This window comes from Cololabis saira, chromosome 4 (genome assembly GCF_033807715.1).
Source record: "Cololabis saira isolate AMF1-May2022 chromosome 4, fColSai1.1, whole genome shotgun sequence".
NCBI lineage: Eukaryota > Metazoa > Chordata > Actinopteri > Beloniformes > Belonidae > Cololabis > Cololabis saira.
Window position 1 is genome coordinate 46,904,712 of NC_084590.1, and position 18,984 is coordinate 46,923,695.

At 45.0% G+C, this 18,984-nt stretch overlaps 1 non-coding gene across 1 annotated transcript; it reads right to left on the reverse strand.

The window, feature by feature from the left end:
- Positions 1–17,207: 17,207 nt before the first annotated feature.
- Positions 17,208–17,293, reverse strand: trnar-ucu (transfer RNA arginine (anticodon UCU)). The gene is given in 2 exon segments: positions 17,208–17,243; positions 17,257–17,293. It is a non-coding gene; the product is annotated as a tRNA-Arg (tRNA).
- Positions 17,294–18,984: the final 1,691 nt, after the last annotated feature.

An 18,984-nucleotide genomic window follows, 5' to 3' on the forward strand; every position in this document is an offset into this window, starting at 1 on the left:
CAGCAGCAGTCAACATACAATACATAACAGATATACATTATACATGACAAACAAAAAACAATAATAGACACAACTCCCTTAGTCACAAACAACACAGAGGAGAACTAAATAAATCAAAATCAAATAAAACACCTTCATAAACAATACCTGCTTGAAATGACCTTATCTTAGAATTTTTGACCACTTTTCACCTTTATTGTGATAGGGTTTACACCACCTGTAATTCTATTCAAACTTAATTCTGTTCCTTCCAAATGTCAAATCATAATTCATTAAATTTTAAAAGATATTGTTTCAACTGAATTTTAAACCAATCTGGATGAGAAATATGAACTGGTATAGAGTTCCAGCCAACCATGGCTCTGTAAAAAAAAAAGTTCCCTGTATCCCTGTATCTCTATATCCGTATATGTAAATGTATAACATGTAAATTTGTTTCCTTCTTCAGCAACTTCTACTTCTATCCTATTCTATGGCAGTCTGCTGGTTTGAGGGGTGGGGGGTGGGGTACTCCCTGAACAGGACCGTAGTGTTTTTATGAAACCTACACATGTGTGTTAAAGCAGTGAAACATCTAAAACATGCAGGACACCAGCCCTCGAGGACCAGGATTGCCCACCCCTGGCTTAGATCCACCCCTGAGGTTGCCACAGCGACTGCAAGGCTTCGTCACTTTGACCACAGGGTCCAGGAAGTCCTTGGGTTGGACACCAGACAACCAATCAAACGGTGCGTCCGAAATGCCATACTAAACAGTATATACTCAAAAAGTATACTTAAGTTCGGCACACTTTTGAGTAAATATCAGTAGTATTTATGCATTAATTGGGACGTACTACTCAGAGCCACATGGCACTTCCTGCCGTTGGGAGGGGGAGTTGTTACCATGGTAACAACTCCTGTCACAGCAGCAGTAGCAGTACCGCTCTGCTCTTTCCCATTTATCCTGGCCCAAACAAGATGAAATTATATAATATTATTATATACGAATATTATAATATTCATATTATATAATAATATTATTATACTTAATATTATACTTATGACATATACATATCTGTGCAGCACTTAGCAACCAAACCGCTGCATTGCATTGTGGGAAGTTTCTGCTTAGCTAGTGTCCATCAATCCACACTAATACATTTCTCCAGACTGAGTATGGATAGCGCATACTATTGTGTACGTAATAATGTTTCGGACGCACTAAAAAAATCTCACATACTGTTTTTGCAAACTTATTAGGGTGGAAGTATGCAATTTTGGACACAGCAAAATGTCTTCCTGCTTGGGGCAGTTGGCTCCTACCCAGAGTTCCCGGCTGCCTGAGGCCCTACCCGGGCCTGAAGGAGACTAGGAAGCCCTGCTGTGGCTACCTCTCTCTCTGGACACGGAAGTGAAATGCCAGCCAGCCCTCCGGCGACGGACAAACGGCTGTCTTTGCTTGGAGTTTTGCATAAACAAATAAACAAGTATTATTTAACTTCCTGTTTTGGCTTTTACAGCAACAAAAACAACTGGGATTCAGGTTGTAAAAATGATGTTTTATGGGATGGTGCAAAGATGGTAATATCAGATGACATTTATTATTTATATTACATATTTATTATACATTATATTTATTCCATGTTCCATAAAATGAATACGGGATATTCTGGGGAGACGGGACCATGGTGTCCAGTAGATGTAGAGGAGATGGATGGATGGATGGATGGATGGATGGATGGATGGATGGATGGATGGAGTAATGATGGATGGTTGGAAACAGCTATCGTTTACAGCCGTTAAGGTTTTTCAGACTTTTTCAATGTTAATTAATGTTAATTTATTTAATCGTTATGATTCTATGTGACTCTTCCTTCAGTTTCCACGTGCACCTGTCCAGATACACCTGTCCAGATCCACCTGTCCAGGTGCACCTGTCCAGATCCACCTGTCCATATCCACCTGTCCAGATACACCTGTCCAGATCCACCTGTCCAGATACACCTGTCCAGATACACCTGTCCAGATACACCTGTCCAGATCCACCTGTCCAGATACACCTGTCCAGATACACCTGTCCAGATACACCTGTCCAGATACACCTGTCCAGGTGCACCTGTCCAGATACACCTGTCCAGATACACCTGTCCAGATACACCTGTCCAGATACACCTGTCCATATCCACCTGTCCAGATCCACCTGTCCAGATCCACCTGTCCAGATACACCTGTCCAGATACACCTGTCCAGATACACCTGTCCAGGTGCACCTGTCCAGATACACCTGTCCAGATACACCTGTCCAGATACACCTGTCCAGATCTACCTGTCCACATATATCCGTCCAGATCCACCTGTACAGATACACCTGTCCAGATCCACCTGTCCAGATCCACCTGTCCAGGTGCACCTGTCCAGATCCACCTGTCCAGATGCACCTGTCCAGATCCACCTGTCCAGATCCACCTGTCCAGATACACCTGTCCAGGTGCACCTGTCCAGATCCACCTGTCCAGATACACCTGTCCAGGTGCACCTGTCCAGATCCACCTGTCCAGGTGCACCTGTCCAGATCCACCTGTCCAGATCCACCTGTCCAGATCCACCTGTCCAGGTGCACCTGTCCAGATCCACCTGTCCAGATACACCTGTCTAGGTCCACCTGTCCAGATACACCTGTCCAGATACACCTGTCCAGGTGCACCTGTCCAGATCCACCTGTCCAGATCCACCTGTCCAGATACACCTGTCCAGATACACCTGTCCACATCTATCCGTCCAGATCCACCTGTCCAGATACACCTGTCCAGGTGCACCTGTCCAGATACACCTGTCCAGGTGCACCTGTCCAGATACACCTGTCCAGATCCACCTGTCCACATCTATCCGTCCAGATACACCTGTCCAGATAGTGATAAAAACGTGTGATTAGTTTGTTGAACTCTGTTCAAATGTGCACGTTTCCTTCTTCGATAGGAGGATGCTGGTTTTTATCAGTCTGCAACATTCCGCTGCTGCAGAATCTGGTCTCGGTTACTAGACTCTGCTGCACTCTGCTGTTAATCTTAAGATCTGTTTATCTGATCTGTTGACATCCTGAGCAGAACCACAGTGAAAACAACCTGATGCTTCTCTGAGAATCATGACTCCAAAACCCAGAGAAGCATCTGCACCACTGGGTCAATTCAGGGTCACCGGGATCCAGCTGGGAGACGCCGAGCCACCATGAACCCGACCAGAACCCATCCAGATCTGCTGAGAGAGTTCCATCCCTCTCTCCATCCCTCCATCCATCCACCTGTCAATCTGCCTGTCTGTCCGTCGTCGGGGGAAAAAGCCATTAAGGACAAAAGCCATTGAAAATGAATGCATCTTAGTATAATGCAAGTATATTACCATATATGTGTACTATTGAGCATTAACATGTGTTTCAGAGAGCAGGAGATATGATGACTAGTTGCCTATAAGTATTGTAATGGTGCAAAAAGTCAAACTTCAGAGGCATGTTATCATCAAGGATGTAAGAACAAAACTGGACAAGAACATCTGAAACAACCACAACCAAATTCACTCTATCCGGATGGAGCAATTTAACTGGATAGTTTTTTTTTAAAGACCAAAACAAAATAGAGTAACAAGGCTGTTTTTAAAATGTAAGGAGTAAAAAGTACAGATAATTGTGTGAAAATGTAAGGAGTAAAATTAAAAAGTCGTCTGAAAAATAATTACTCCAGTGAAGTATAGATAACCAAAATTTCTACTTAAGTAAGGTTACTTGACACCTCTGAATACCAGAGCATCTATTCTTTTATTCATCTATTATTTTATATTCATTTTTAAAGCCGCTAAGCTGCAGCAACATTTTTTATTTATATTAAAGTGGGTTCATTTTTATTTTACTTTTACACAAACATAGACTTAAATAATCCTACAATTCACAGTTTAATTTATTTCAAAGTACGCCTAAAAGTGCCCAGCTGTTGTCATATTTAGTGGTTGTAACAGCTAAAATAAATAAAAGATGACAACTTTTAAAATCTGTTCTTTTTTGCAGCTCCCGACAATTTTGTTTTTGTAGAATCTGGGGCGAAACGGCTCTTTTGATAAAGGTTGCAGACCGCTGGGTTAGACAGTCAGATCTGGTCCAGAAGCCAGAAGGTTGTACAGTTTTACTCTTTAAACAAACAGGGAAAGAGAGTCGCCATAGCAACGTGGATGTAATTTTTTTTTTTTGATCGTATTATGTCATTTAAAACGCTTGAAAGATTTATTCATAAAAATATCTCAGCATCTATTCTTAATAATAATAGATGAATAAATCTATTATTTTATGTTTATTTTTAAAGCTGCAGCAAATTTTTTTTTTTTAATTTATATTAAAGTTGGGGTAGTTTCTATTTTACTTTTACAGAAATATAGACTTAAATAGGCCTATAGTTCACAGTTTAATTTATTTCAAAGTACGCACAACAAATGCACTTCTGTTGTTATATTTAGTGGTTGTAAGAGCTAAAATAAATAAAAGATGACATTTTTAAAATCTCAGTTATGTTTTGCGGCTCCCAATTTTTTTTTTTTTTTTTTTTATAGAAGTGGGGGCAAAATGGCTCTTGTGATAATAAAGGTTGCAGACCCCTGGTCTAGACATTCAGTCCATAAAAGTTGGACAGAATGAGCCCGACAGACTCTTCCTCCCGTTGCCCGGAGCAACGGACCCAGCTAAGGGTAAACAGCTGGTCCACCCTGAGTATTTGTGCCCAGGGGATCCCAGGAACCCAGAAAACTTACACCTAAAGAACACATTTACGTTTCATTAACTTAAAGTTTCACTGTGAAACAAACGGTTACGTTATGAAAGTATGAGTCATGTCAGATGTAAGTCGCTTTGGATAAAAGCGTCTGCTAAATGACAGTAGTATTAGTCATCCTTCCGGCGGCTCGTTCACATCTCTGCAAGCTGACATTTGAAAATGTCGGGGGAGTTTGACCCACGAACCACATCCCAAACACAACCAAAGCGGCGTCCGGCCGCTATGATGCACGGTTTCAACACGAAAACCAGAGAAGCGCCACTGAACTGCTGAAATGGAGAAGCAACGGATGCCGATATCAACAAAAATTAATCAGAACTATCACATATCAAAACCAGCCTCCGACCTCTGGACCACATCTCTCTCAACCAGTTCAACCCAAACCTCAAACCTTGGTCCACCCAGCACTGTCCAGTCTCACCACTGAGCCATCAGAGGCAAGGCAAGTTTATTTGTACAGCACAATTCAACACAAGGTAATTCAAAGTGCTTTACATCAACATTAAAAGCGGCAAGACACAATTAAACAGTAAATAACAAATAAAATGAAATAAAATGATAATAAAAGAGGTAAAATAATAAAAAGCACAAGTTGTTAAAAAGTAAGGGCAGTAGAGTCCAGCAGGTACATCTCATTCTTACAATGGGAAGAATTATGTTTCTATACGGTCAAAACGTACAAAGATCGGGTCAAATACAGTATTACAAAAGTAATCTGCGCCGATTTGTGCGGTGAATCAGACCAATTTGACAATTCTACGTCACAATGCCTGCATTCAGGGTTTATCCATCACTAGTGTAACTTCACACGGTTTTCAAAAATCATAAGTATTTAATTTAAGAGTACGCTTAAATTAAAAAAAAATGATAAGAAAAGAGGTAAAATAATAAAAAGCACAAGTTGTTGGCAGAGCCAAAAGGATTAGACCCAAATGAGCTGCAGGTTCTCAACGAGCTTGCGTGGATCCAAAAACCTGCATCCATCCTCGGTGGTACGTCCCTTTGGGTGAAAGTATTTAACAATGACCCCCCCCTCAACCTCCGCCTGAAGGCCAAGGGAGCCAAGTTCCAGTTTGTATCCTAAAGAGGCTTGAAAATGCACACAGATTTAATTAAAGCAACAAATCTCCTGGTTACTGACACCTTGCACAACTCTATAAACCCAAACACAGCCAGTCCTGACACGTTTCGCTCTGCGCCATCAAGGCTGATGTCACCAGAACCAGAACAGCTAGAAAAGTACTGGAGAATGTTCCTCAGCTCGGTGACAAGTAAAAACAAGCAAACGTCCCCACAGAGAACTGCAAACACTTCCATTTATACATTTACTAAAGGCCTGAATCATGATATATGACAGTCTCAGGGTAAGATAAGACCCAACCCCCCCCCCCCCATTTCCCTTCCAGACCGGTTCAAATCCCCCAGACTCTCAAAGAGCAGGTTTACCTGCAGGACTCACCTGTGCACGTCTGCCAGTCTGATTCTGCTGACTGAAATTGACTTCCTCCTTCGCTTCATATCAGGAAGCAGCTGCGATGCGGAGGGGGGAGGGAGGGGGAGGACGAAGAGCTGCAGAAATTAGCTCTGTGGTGTTTCTAACAGGTGCTGCTCATTCCTGGGTCACGAGCGCAACCACCATTGTTCCTGATGTGAGCTTTTTCAGCTCTCATGAGCTGAAAAAGTGTTTTATGGATTCAGACGCGTTCATTCTAGTTACTGACGTGAACACATTAGCCTGTGCATATTCAAGAAAGTATTATTTAGTTTAGTATTTATGTTATTATGTCATGTTGCCAAATCCATCTATGGTTTCCAGCAACAGATGACCACAAACTCACAGGAAGTTACTGATACTGGTGAACGGGCCTATGACATAACCATAACCCTGTTTTGTTTTTTTATTAATACTCAAAGGTACCAACAATAACAGGCCAGAGGCCTATAAGCCAGTTTTGTCATCATCGTATGAAGCTTTTTTTTAAAACGCATATATGAGGAGGGGGGATCTGCTGCAAGTCTGAAATGAGAGAAACACAGGAAAACACACAAGCCTTTGGAATCTGCAAGAGAGAAAAGAATCAAACAGAAACGAGAACAGGCAGAGATACAAACAGCAACCAGTCCAGGGGCCTCATGTATAAAGAGTGCGTGGATTTCAACGTGAATACATGCGTGGAATTCTTGTGTGCGCAAAAAGAATTTCAGATGTTCAAAACTGTGCGTACGCCCAAATCCAAGCAGGTTTCTTTGGACATCACAATCAGCGTGGATTTGAGCGCACATGCGGGAGCACAACACTCCGCCCTGTCTCCTCCCTCAAATACATATGTTTGAATATGATAATGAAGATAATTATCCATTAAAAACCGCTCATCTTAACAAGAAATTTGCAAAAATAGGTACAATATATAAAAAAAAACATCCGCTGGGAGCTGGAGACACTCACCTGTCAAAAGTTGAGGCCTGGAAAAAATAATTTATTTGGGGCATTTCTTCCGATTTCAGCCGCATTGCATTATGGGTAATGTTCTTTGCTTTGCGTTGCGTTCCGTGAAGAGTTGTGGTTTTATTATGATCGTACGGGTTTGTGAATGTTTATGGGAAACATTAGTGCACCATTACATCCTGCTTTTCTTGTTTGTATTTTAAGAACCGAAACCAGAACTTACGTGAGTGGATGAAAAACGGCTCCTCATTCCTTACCTGTCAAGCGTATTATATACTGACGGATTAAGACCAATGTACACGTGTATTGAGTCTTACACATTGTGGATGTCCAGAGAGTCCAATGCGCTGTCCATTGCGTCACAGAGCCGGTGCTTGTGATTGAACATGTCTCTCTTTTCAGAAGACAACGTTGGAGGACAGTTCAGGTGCAGCGTCTCTGCTCCTCAGGAAACTCAAACATTGTTAGGACTCAAGGATTTCAGTCCAGGAACTTGGAAGAACCTGGGGACCAAGATCCAGGGTGGAGGTCCATCACAGGGAGCTTTGGCTCCTTGAACCCGATCACCGCTGATCCCGATCATCTCTGATCACCTCTGATCCTGGATTTAGACACATCTCTGAAATTAAGTCAGGGTCTCTTTCATGTTCTCACCTGAATATTACAGTATTCCCCATAACTATAATTGTAACTGTAACTGTGACATCCGCTGCTAATCCAGGACGCGAGAACACACAAAACCGGCACGGGACCGGCCAAAACACGAGCAGCAACCGTCCCAAGTCTCGAGATCCAATCACAATCTGAGCTAAAGTATCGCGATTAACTAACCCCAAAAACTACAGAGCAAGCATGCAGGTGAACGAGCCGATGTATATGTCTATGTGTGTGTGTGTGTGTGTGTGTGTGTGTGTGTGTGTGTGTGTGTGTGTGTGTGTGTATGTGTGTGTGAATGTAAATGTCTGTGTGGCTATGTGTGTGTGTGTGTGGTGTGTGTGTGTGTGTGTGTGTGTGTGTGTGTGTGTGTGTGTGTGTGTGTGTGTGTGTGTGTGTGTGTGTGTGTGTATGTGTGTGTGAATGTAAATGTCTGTGTTGCTATGTGTGTGTGTGTGTGTGTGTGTGTGTGTGTGTGTGTGTGTGTGTGTGTGTGTGTGTGTGTGTGTGTGTGTGTGTGTGTGTGTGTGTGTGTGTGTGTGTGTGTGTGTGTGTTCTATTATCCTGGCGGAAGTTTTAGGTCCAATTGGTTAAGTTTATATTTTTTATATATTATGGCCTTAAGTTGTTGGTATTCTAAAAATGTATTACTGCTAATTCCATATTGAACAGTAAGTGTACAAGTAAGTGTACTCTGATCCTGATCACCACTGATCCCTTGATATTGCACGTAACTGTAATTTAATATCGTTGGTACTTTTAACCCGACCTGGACTCTGTCAGGGTTCAAATCTTTCCCCGTCAGTCGAGCTGATCGTCTCTGGCTTTGACCCGGCTGTGATTTACAGGATACAGATAATTTAACTCCTGCAATCATCAGGAATTCTTCCGGGAACTTTGTCTTGTGGCGGCAGGAAAGGTTGGTTGAGGTACGTTTGGCAGCTCAGTTTCATTGAGCCGTGACGGTGATGCAGGTTGTTTCTGCTGCGACAGGCCAACATGTCCTCTGATGACGTCTCAGCTCCTCAAATTCAAACGTGAGGAGGAAATAAAAGAGAGACAGCGTTCTCAGGAGTGTTGGAAACATGACCTCAGTTTGACCTTTGGTCAATCACGATGTCGGACCACTGCTCCTTTTGTCTGGAGGTTCTCTCTGGGAACTCTGACCTTTAGAGGAAGTTCTCACTTCAGTTTCCCACATCCAGGGGTGTCAAAAGTATTCACATTCATTACTCAGGTAAAAGTATAGATACTAGAGTTTAAAAATACTCCTGTAGAAGTTGAAGTATCAACTCAAGTTTTTTACTCAAGTGAAAGTATAAAAGTACTGGTTTCAAAACGACTTAAAGTATAAAAGTAAAAGTAATGTAAGGGGGAAAAAAGCCATTAAGGACAAAAGTCATTGAAAATGAATGCATCTTAGTATAATGCAAATATATTAAAGAACCATATATGTGTACTATTGAGCATTAACATGTGTTTCAGAGAGCAAGAGATATGATGACTAGTTGCCTATAAGTATTGTAATGGTGCAAAAAGTCAAACTTCAGAGGCATGTTATCATTTATCCTAACCTTTATTGGAATGTACATCCAAGTTTAGTTGCAGGAATCTGAGGGAACGGATGTAAGAACAAAACTGGACAAGAACATCTGAAACAACCACAACCAAATTCACTCTATCCGGATGGAGCAATTTAACTGGATAGTTTTTTTTAAAGGCCGAAATGAAATAGAGTAACAAGGCTGTTTTTAAAATGTAAGGAGTAAAAAGTACAGATAGTTGCGTGAAAATGTAAGGAGTAAAAGTAAAAAGTCGTCTGAAAAATAATTACTCCAGTGAAGTATAGATAACCAAAATTTCTACTTAAGTAAGGTAACGCAGTATTTATACTTCGTTACTTGACACCTCTGCCTACATCAGTTGATATTTCTGCTCTTTTCTCACTTTGGCTAAAGATGAACTCCCGACTCTGGTGGGACTCAAACAGACAACCTTTGAATAGCTGGTAGCTACTAGGAGTCCAATGCACTGTCCATTGCGCCACAGAGCCGGTGGCTGAAATGTTCAGTCCAGGGACCGAGACCCAGGGTGAAGGTACATCTCAGGGAGCTTTGGTTCCTCCATCCTGATCATCTCTGATCCTGGATTTAGACAGATCTCTCAAAGTAATCCAGGTTCTCTTTGACATTCCCACCTGAATATTATTGCAAGTAACCGTAATTTTAATATCGTTGGTACTTTTAACCCGGCTAACCCGATTTATTTCCAAAAAATAATCAAAATAATGTTGAATCACTCTTTTCAGCTTCGAGTTTATTGGATGGTTCCTCCTGCTGGGATACAAACAAAGATACAACCCTTTTGAACTCATTATTACAAATCTAAACCTGCTGAGTCGTACCGCAAGAACCAAAGACAGTCTGCCTTTACAGTTGAAACAGGCCGCTGTTGTGTGGGTGTATCAGGCATTTACCACAGCGTAGTCAGGAACAGAACAGGAACTTTATTCATCATCAATTCAACTGCACCATCCTCCTTCTTCCTCCCCAATGCAATGTCTCATTCTCATCCATTGCCCAGTGTAACAGCGCCCTCTGTCGGTCATAAAATATGACCGTCAGGCAATTGCAGTGCAGGCATATAATTCTGACAATTACTCATCGCATGAACACAACAACTGCTAGTCAACAGCTGGACCACGATGGATCGACACGGACCAACAGTTGACCACCAACCAACGTCTGAATCTCCAACCAACGCTGCAAGATCCTCCAATGGATGGAAACATGACCTCAGTTTGACATTTGGTCAACCAGGATGTCGGACCACTGCTCCTTTTGTCTGGAGGTTCTCTCAGCTGATCTTTCTGCTGTTTTCTCACTTTGGCTAAAGATGAACTCTCGACTCTGGTGGAACTCGAACCCACAACCTTTGTATTGCTTATTACTGCTAGAAGTCCAACGCGCTGTCCATTGCCCCACAGAGCTGTTGCTGGACACAAGGGTTCAGTCCAGGGACTCTGAGGAATCTGGGGACCGACACCCAGGGTGTAGATACATCTCAGGGAGCTTTGGTTCCTTGACCCCGATCATCTCTGATCCTGGATTTAGCCAGATCTTTCAAAGTAATCCAGGGGTCTCTTTTATGTTCTCACCTGAATGTTATTCCACGTACCGTAACTGTAATTTTAATATCTTTGGTACTTTTAACCCGAAGTGGACTCAACTACCCTACTTATTAAGAGGGTTGTGATTTTTTTATAATTTTAACTGAGAACAGAGAAAACATATTCAACTTCGACTGATGTGAAATCTAGGTACAGCTATTTGTGCCAGACTGAAAATATGTTTGTGTGGCTTTCTGCCCTTAGAGTTTAGTATTTAAACATTTAAACTCAAGGTCAGTGAACTGACTAGCAGGTCAGTCATTCCACAGTTTTCCAAATTTCTTACCTTTACTTCTCCAAAATTACAGACTTCATTTTTCCACAGCATCACCTGAACATCTCGCTGTAATCTGAGGACCCGGTGAACAGCTAGTTAGGCCGGATGAGGAGCAGCTGCTGCACCTACATGATGAGGCTTTTTAAACCTCCACCCGGGTGTTGTGACTTTACTCTGTTTCAGCAATGGAAGGTGTTGGGGTCCTCCTGGTTTCAGTACTGATTGCAGGTGTTGGTGAAGGTTTGTCTTGTTTTTCTTACTTAAAAATGCGTTCTGTGAATTCAGCTATTAGGAATGTACAGTCTTTTAAGAAGCATCTGATCTGTGTCCTAACTGTTCTCCAGGCTGTTGCTCACCAATAAACCAACTATCTGGTAAGAAAGTTGCTTGTATTCATGTTACAACCAAACCTTTTTCTTGCACTAATCTCATGGTCTCTTGTATAACAGATATTTCTGCAGGGACTCTTGGACATGGCCAGTCAAAGGAGTCCATGTTGCTCAAACACTTAAATGAAGGTGAGCAGGTTTAGGAAGGAATCAATCTTGATGGTGGCTGTCAAACCGGCTTCATACTGTATGCTAAACATCAGAGTTAAGCCGAGGTCAGATGCCAGGGACATGCTAATGACTCAACGTACATTGGGGATAAATGTCTTTCAGCTCAACTTGAAACCAACAAGGCCGGAAAAATGGCTTCCCTTGTGACGGCGGTGGACAGCACCAACGTGTCTGTGGTGGCCCCTGCCGCCACAGAGGGCCCTGCAGTCCGGGCTGTCCAGCATGTCGCCACAGAGGTCCCCTCTGTGGTCCCTGCAGTCCGGGCTGTCCACCATGCCTCCACGGAGGCCCCAGAAGTCCCTGCGGTCCGGGCTGTCCACCATGCCGCCACAGAGGCCCCGGAAGTCCCAGAGGTCCCCGCGGATCAGGCTGTCCACCATGCCGCCACAGAGGGCCCTGCAGTCCGGGCTGTCCACCATGCCGCCACGGCAGCGCCCGCGGTTCGGGCTGTCCACCATGCCTCCACGGAGGCCCCTGAGGTCCGGGCTGTCCACCATGCCGCCACAGAGGCCCCTGAGGTCCCCGCAGTCCGGGCTGTCCACCATGCCTCCACGGAGGCCCCGGAAGTCCCAGAGGTCCCCGCGGATCAGGCTGTCCACCATGCCGCCACGGAGGCCCCGGAAGTCCCTGCAGTCCGGGCTGTCCACCATGCCGCCACAGAAGTCCCTGCAGTCCGGGCTGTCCAACATGCCTCCACGGAGGCCCCGGAAGTCCCAGAGGTCCCCGCGGATCAGGCTGTCCACCATGCCGCCACGGAGGCCCCAGAAGTCCCTGCGGTCCGGGCTGTCCACCATGCCGCCACAGAGGCCCCAGAAGTCCCTGCGGTCCGGGCTGTCCACCATGCCGCCACGGAGGCCCCGGAGGTCCCCGCGGATCAGGCTGTCCACCATGCCGCCACAGAGGCCCCGGAGGTCCCCGCGGATCAGGCTGTCCACCATGCCGCCACGGAGGCCCCTGCGGTCCCTGCAGTCCGGGCTGTCCACCATGCCTCCACGGAGGCCCCGGCGGTCAGAGGCCCCTGAGGTCCGGGCTGTCCACCATGCCTCCACGGAGGCCCCGGCGGTCAGAGGCCCCTGAGGTCCGGGCTGTCCAACATGCCGCCACAGAGGCCCCGGCCCATCCATAGTCTTCACTGTCATTTTCAAGCTTAGGAAAACGCTTGACGGGTCGTTGTGTGGGTTGCTCATGACTGAACAGTAGCATCTTGGCTTTTTTTTGTCTCGACCAATTCTGAATAAAGACCTTGTACAAAATACTTGTTTTTACAATTTGTCCACACTACCTTCATGACACACATGCCATAATAGAGGCTGCTTATCAGATCAGAGGATTGCTTAGACAAATGGGGAAAGGTATATCTATGATTAGAAGATACTCCTTAACACCAATTACACTCCGACAGGTTATTCAAACTTTGGTATTATCACACCTTGACTACTGCTCAGCTATCTGGTCAAGTGCAGCAAAAAAAAATATAAACGAACTTCAGATAGTGCAGAACAGAGCAGCTCGCCTTGCACTCGGGTGTTCTATGAGAGGGTGTTGACCAAATGCATTGTGATCTTGCTTGGATGAAAGTAGAGGACAGATTAACACACAATTTACTAAAATTATTCAGGAATATAACTGTCAAAACCAAACTGCCTGTACTCAAAAATAACCTTTTCCGAAAACACATGAGCACAGGACAAGACAAGTTAGCTGGGGTCATATTTCTATTCCATTACCGAGATCAAATGCAATGAAAAGAACTTGTATGTACAGGACCATCTCACAGTGGAACAGGTTGCCATATACCATAACTAAAGCAACAAGCAGACAGTTTCATAAAGCAACTAAAAAGGTTATTTTTGGGTACAGACATAAACAATGGTTAAAATATATGTTTGATATACATTTTGTGATTTATTGTGTGGAAATACAACTCAATGTAGTTGCAGGTTGTGATGGTTACCACTACAGTGATGTTGCTGGTGTAATGATGTGGGTGGGATGTGGGGGGGGGGGTTAATGGAGTGATGTAATTGTAATTACTTATGTATTTAGTTTTGTATTGATACATTTAAAATGTAAAGTACTATAGGAAGTATATATATGTATAATTGTGCTTTTATATGAATGTATTTTAATTTTCATGGACCCCAGGAAGACTAGTTGGCGTTTTGCGTCCGCTAATGGGGATCCAAAATAAAAAACAAAAAAAAAACACAAAACAAAACATGAACTTCCCATCCATTTTCCGCCCCTGCAACCTGGAACCGGGTCGCAGGGGCAGCAGCCTCAGAGATGCCCAGACTTCCCTCTCCCCAGACACTTCCTCCAGCTCTTCCGAGGGGAGTCGGAGCCGTCCCAAGGCCAGCCGAGAGACATGGTCTCTCCAACTTGTCCTGGGTCTCCTCCCGGTGGGACATGCCTGGAACACCTCCCTAGGGAGGCGTCCATCCAATACAGATGCCCAAGCCACCACCCAATTCCTCCCAGACCCCAAGATTTTGCCTCCAGGACTCCTGGGCTGTCATCCATCACCCAAGCTGAGGTAGTTCGTAAGCTCCTCAGTGGCAGGGCACCGGGGGTGGATGAGATTCGCCCTGAGTACCTCACGTCTCTGGATGTCGTAGGGCTGTCTTGGTTGACACGCCTCTGCGACATTGCATGGAGGAAGGGGACAGTACCGCTGGAGTGGCAAACCGGGGTAGTGGTCCCTCTGTTTAAAAAGGGGGACCGGAGAGTGTGTTCCAACTATAGGGGGATCACACTTCTCAGCCTCCCCGGGAAAGTCTACGCCAGGGTACTAGAGGAGATTACGGCCGATAGTTGAACCTCGGATTCAGGAGGAACAATGCGGTTTTCGTCCCGGTCGTGGAATACTGGACCAGCTTTATACCCTCCGCAGGGTGCTCGAGGGTTCATGGGAATTTGCCCAACCAGTCTACATGTGTTTTGTGGATCTGGAGAAGGCATTTGACCGTGTCCCTCGTGCCATTCTGTGGGGGGTGCTCAGTGAGAATGGAGTCCGGGGCCCTCTATTAGGGCTGTCCGGTCTCTATATGATCGGAGCAGGAGTTTGGTTTTGCATTGCCGGCAGTAGATCAGACTTGTTCCCGGTGCATGTTGGACTCCGGCAGGGCTGCCCTTTGTCACCGGTCCTGTTCATAATTGTTATGGACAGGATTTCTAGGCGCAGCCAGGGGCCGGAGCGGATTTGGTTTGGGAACCACAGGATTTCATCTCTGCTTTTTGCCAATGTTGTCCTGTTGGCTTCATCGGACCGGGACCTTCAGCATGTGCTGGGGCGGTTTGAGGCCGAGTGCGACGCGGCAGGGATGAGAATAAGCACCTCTAAATCCGAGGCCATGGTTCTCCATCGGAAAAGGGTGGCATGCCTTCTCCGGGTGGGTGGAGAAGTCCTGCCTCAGGTGGAGGAGTTCAAGTATCTCGGGATCTTGTTCACGAGTGAGGGAACGATAGAGCTTGAGATTGACAGACGGATCGGTGCAGCGTCCGCAGTTATGCGGTCGATGTACCGGACCGTCGTGGTGAAGAGGGAGCTGAGTCGAAAGGCGAAGCTCTCGATTTACTGGTCAATCTACGCACCTACCCTCACCTATGGTCATGAACTTTGGGTAGTGACCGAAAGGACAAGATCGCGGATACAAGCGGCCGAGATGAGTTTCCTCCGCAGGGTGGCTGGACGCTCCATTAGAGATAGGGTGAGGAGTTCGGTCACCCGGGAGGAGCTCGGAGTCGAGCCGCTGCTCCTTCACATTGAGAGGAGTCAGCTGAGGTGGCTTGGGCATTTGTACCGGATCCTCCTGGATCCTCCCTAGGGAGGTGTTCCGGGCATGTCCCTCCTCCCTAGGGAGGTGTTCCAGGCATATCCCCCGGGGAAGACCCAGGACACGCTGGAGAGACTATGTCTCTCGGTTGGCCTGGGAATGCTTCGGACTCCCCCCTGAAGAGCTGAGGGTGTCCTGGTGCCACGTCCACTGATGGACACCCTTATGCTCGAACATGGTGTTCATTATGGACAAACTGACTAGCACAGATGTCCAACAATAGAGCACCACTCGGGTTCAGATCGGGGAGGCCGTTCCTCCCAATCCCGCCTCTTCCGGTATCACTGTCATTGCCCACGTGAGCGTTGAAGTCCCCCAGTAGAACAATGGAGTCCCCAGTGGAGCACTATCCAGTACCCCTCCCAGGGACTCCAAGAAGGCTGGGTACTCTGCACTGCTGTTTGGCCCATAGGCACAAACAACAGTGAGAGACTTTTTCCTGACCCGAAGGCGCAAGGAAGCGACCCTCTCGTTCACCGGGGTCCAACACATTACTAACTGGGGGGCTATAAACAAGCCCACACCAGCTCGCCGCCTATCACCCTGGGCAACTCCAAAGTAGCGGAGGCTCCAGCCCCTTTTAGGGGGCTTGGTTCCAGAGCCCAAGCTATGTGTAGGTGAGCCCGACTATCTCTAGCCGGTATCTCAACCTCATGCACCAGCTCCGGCTCCTTACCCCCCAGCGAGGTGACATTCCACATCCCTACTGCGAGGGTTTTGGTCCAGGGATTGGGTCGTCGAGGGACCCCGCCACGACTGCTACCCAGACCACATAGCACCGGCCTGTCATGGGCCGGCCCACGTTATTAATTAACTCAGTAATAACTGAAGCCTTTGTGGCACAACAGGGGGAGGGGTGGGAACATGGGAACCGCAGCAGTAAGAGCCAGACAAACATCCTGTGATGTTTTAGGAACCACTGGACAATGACGTATTTGCAGGAGGTGACTCCACCCAATCCCGTTTCATCCAAAAATGGACAAATGTCTGGAAGCCACCTGGAACTTCTTAGGTCAGTTACCACCATCTAGCCATTTTAGGTTTACTTTACTCAATGTAACACTTGATGTTATCATTACCTGACATTCATTCTGTCCTCATTTCAGATGTCATTACTGAAAGGACACTTGAAATGAGGACCGCCGAAGCTGGAACAAGTACTTTCATCGTTTTATTTTACAAGTTTGGCAATAAAACTTGTTATTGGTACAATCATGAAACTCTTTACCTCTGTTGACATCTCAGCTCCTCAAATTCAAACGTGTGGAGGAAATACAAGAGAGGCAATGTTGTCAGGAGTGATGGAAACACAACCTCAGTTTGACATTTGGTCAACCACGATTTGGGACCACTGCCCCTTTTGTCTGGAGGTTCTCTCGGTGAACTCTGACATTCAGAGGAAGTTCCCACTTCAGTTTCCTTCATCAGCTGATATTTCTGCTCTTCTCTCACTTTGGCTAAAGATGAACTCTCGACTCTGGTGGGACTCGAACCCACAACCTTTGAATAGCTCGTCACTGCTAGAAGTCCAACGCGCTGTCCTTTGCGCCACAGAGCCGGTGGCTGAAGCATTCAGTCCAGGGAGTCTGAGGAACCCTGGGACCGAGAACCAGGGTGAAGGTACATCTCAGGGAGCTTTGGTTCCTTGATCCTGTTTCCTTTCATGGAAATAGGGAAGGAATTGGAGTCCTGTTACATCTTTATAGGGATTATATGAACTTTGCAACACGCTTTACTCCTGTGATGTAGTAAGTGATTCTTTGAAAAAGAAAAGAAGTGTGAATTGTGATGGAAAATTTTGCATTGGCCACTTGATTAAACTAAAACTATTGTAAGGAGCAAATTTTGTATTGTACAGAAAACAGAGTCTGCCGACTGATACCTTATCCCTAAGAGCTTAGCGCTGTTTTTTTCTGAACCGTAAGAATGATTCATCATTCATGCTTTAAAATCATTATGCTTCACTCTTCCATTGTGATTCTGCATAGAGACGCCTCATGTATGCTCTGACCCTTTTGCATGCAATTGTTTCATTAAATCTACTGAACTCTGAATCATCTCTCAAGTCTTATTTTTGGTAACTTAGACAAAACGACTTGGTAACTTGGAAAAATCACATTAGTTAGTGTTTAATAGGTTTTCCCACAACATAAACAAAAAAATCTTTATTTAGTTTACTTACCTTTTTAAATCTATTTTCTTAACAACGAAATATCACGTCATATCCTGTCTGTGGCTGTTGTGGAGATCATATTGCTAAAAGTGCACTAAGATTGAGTAGTGAGGTAATTCTGACAATCCCTTTTGGTAAAGGGGAAGCAAAATCAATAATCAGGAAGGCAGTTAGGGATTCATGGCAGAAGGTGTGGGACACTGGTTCCAAAAGGGAGACATTTTTATAACATACAGAAGTCAATTAACATAAAGGTTTTCAATGGTAAGTGCAGGGGAGAGGAAGTAATCATATCCAGATTGAGATTAGGTTATACTTGGTTACAATCAACTCTGTATTTAATGTCAAAGGTTGTGTCTGATAAATGTGAGGAGTGTGATGTCATAGAGAGTGTTGAGCATGTGCTTCTTAAATGTGGCAAGTATGAGGTAGAAATGAAGGCTTTAAGAGACAGGGTGTATGAGCTGGGACGTGAATGGAGTTTAGAAGGGTTGTTAGGGAGCAGTGAGAAAATGAGGGATTCTTACAGGGCACCCTTAGCTGCGTCCGAAATTCCACACTTCCACCCTAATGAGTAGCAAAAACAGTATGTGAGATTTTTTAGTGCGTCCGAAACATTAGTACGTACACAATAGCATGCGCTATCCATACTCATTCCGGAGAAATGTATTAGTATGGATTGACGGACACTAGCTAAGCAGAAACTTCCCACAATGCAATGCAACGGTATTTGGTTGCTAAGTGCTGCGCAGATACGTATGTCATAAGTATAATATTAAGTATAATATTATTATATAATATAATATTTGTATATGTCATCTTGTTTGGGCCAGGATAAACGGGACAGAGCGGAGCGGTGCTGCTACTGCTGCTGTGACAGTTGTTACCATGGTAACAACTCCCCCTCCCAACGGCAGGAAGTTCCGTGTGGCTCTGAGTAGTACGTCCAAATTAATGCATACTACTGATATTTACTCAAAAGTGTACCGAACTTAAGTATACTTTTTGAGTATATACTGTTTATTTTGGATGCACCGTCTTTTCTTTAATAACAAAATACTTATCACCCTGTTACG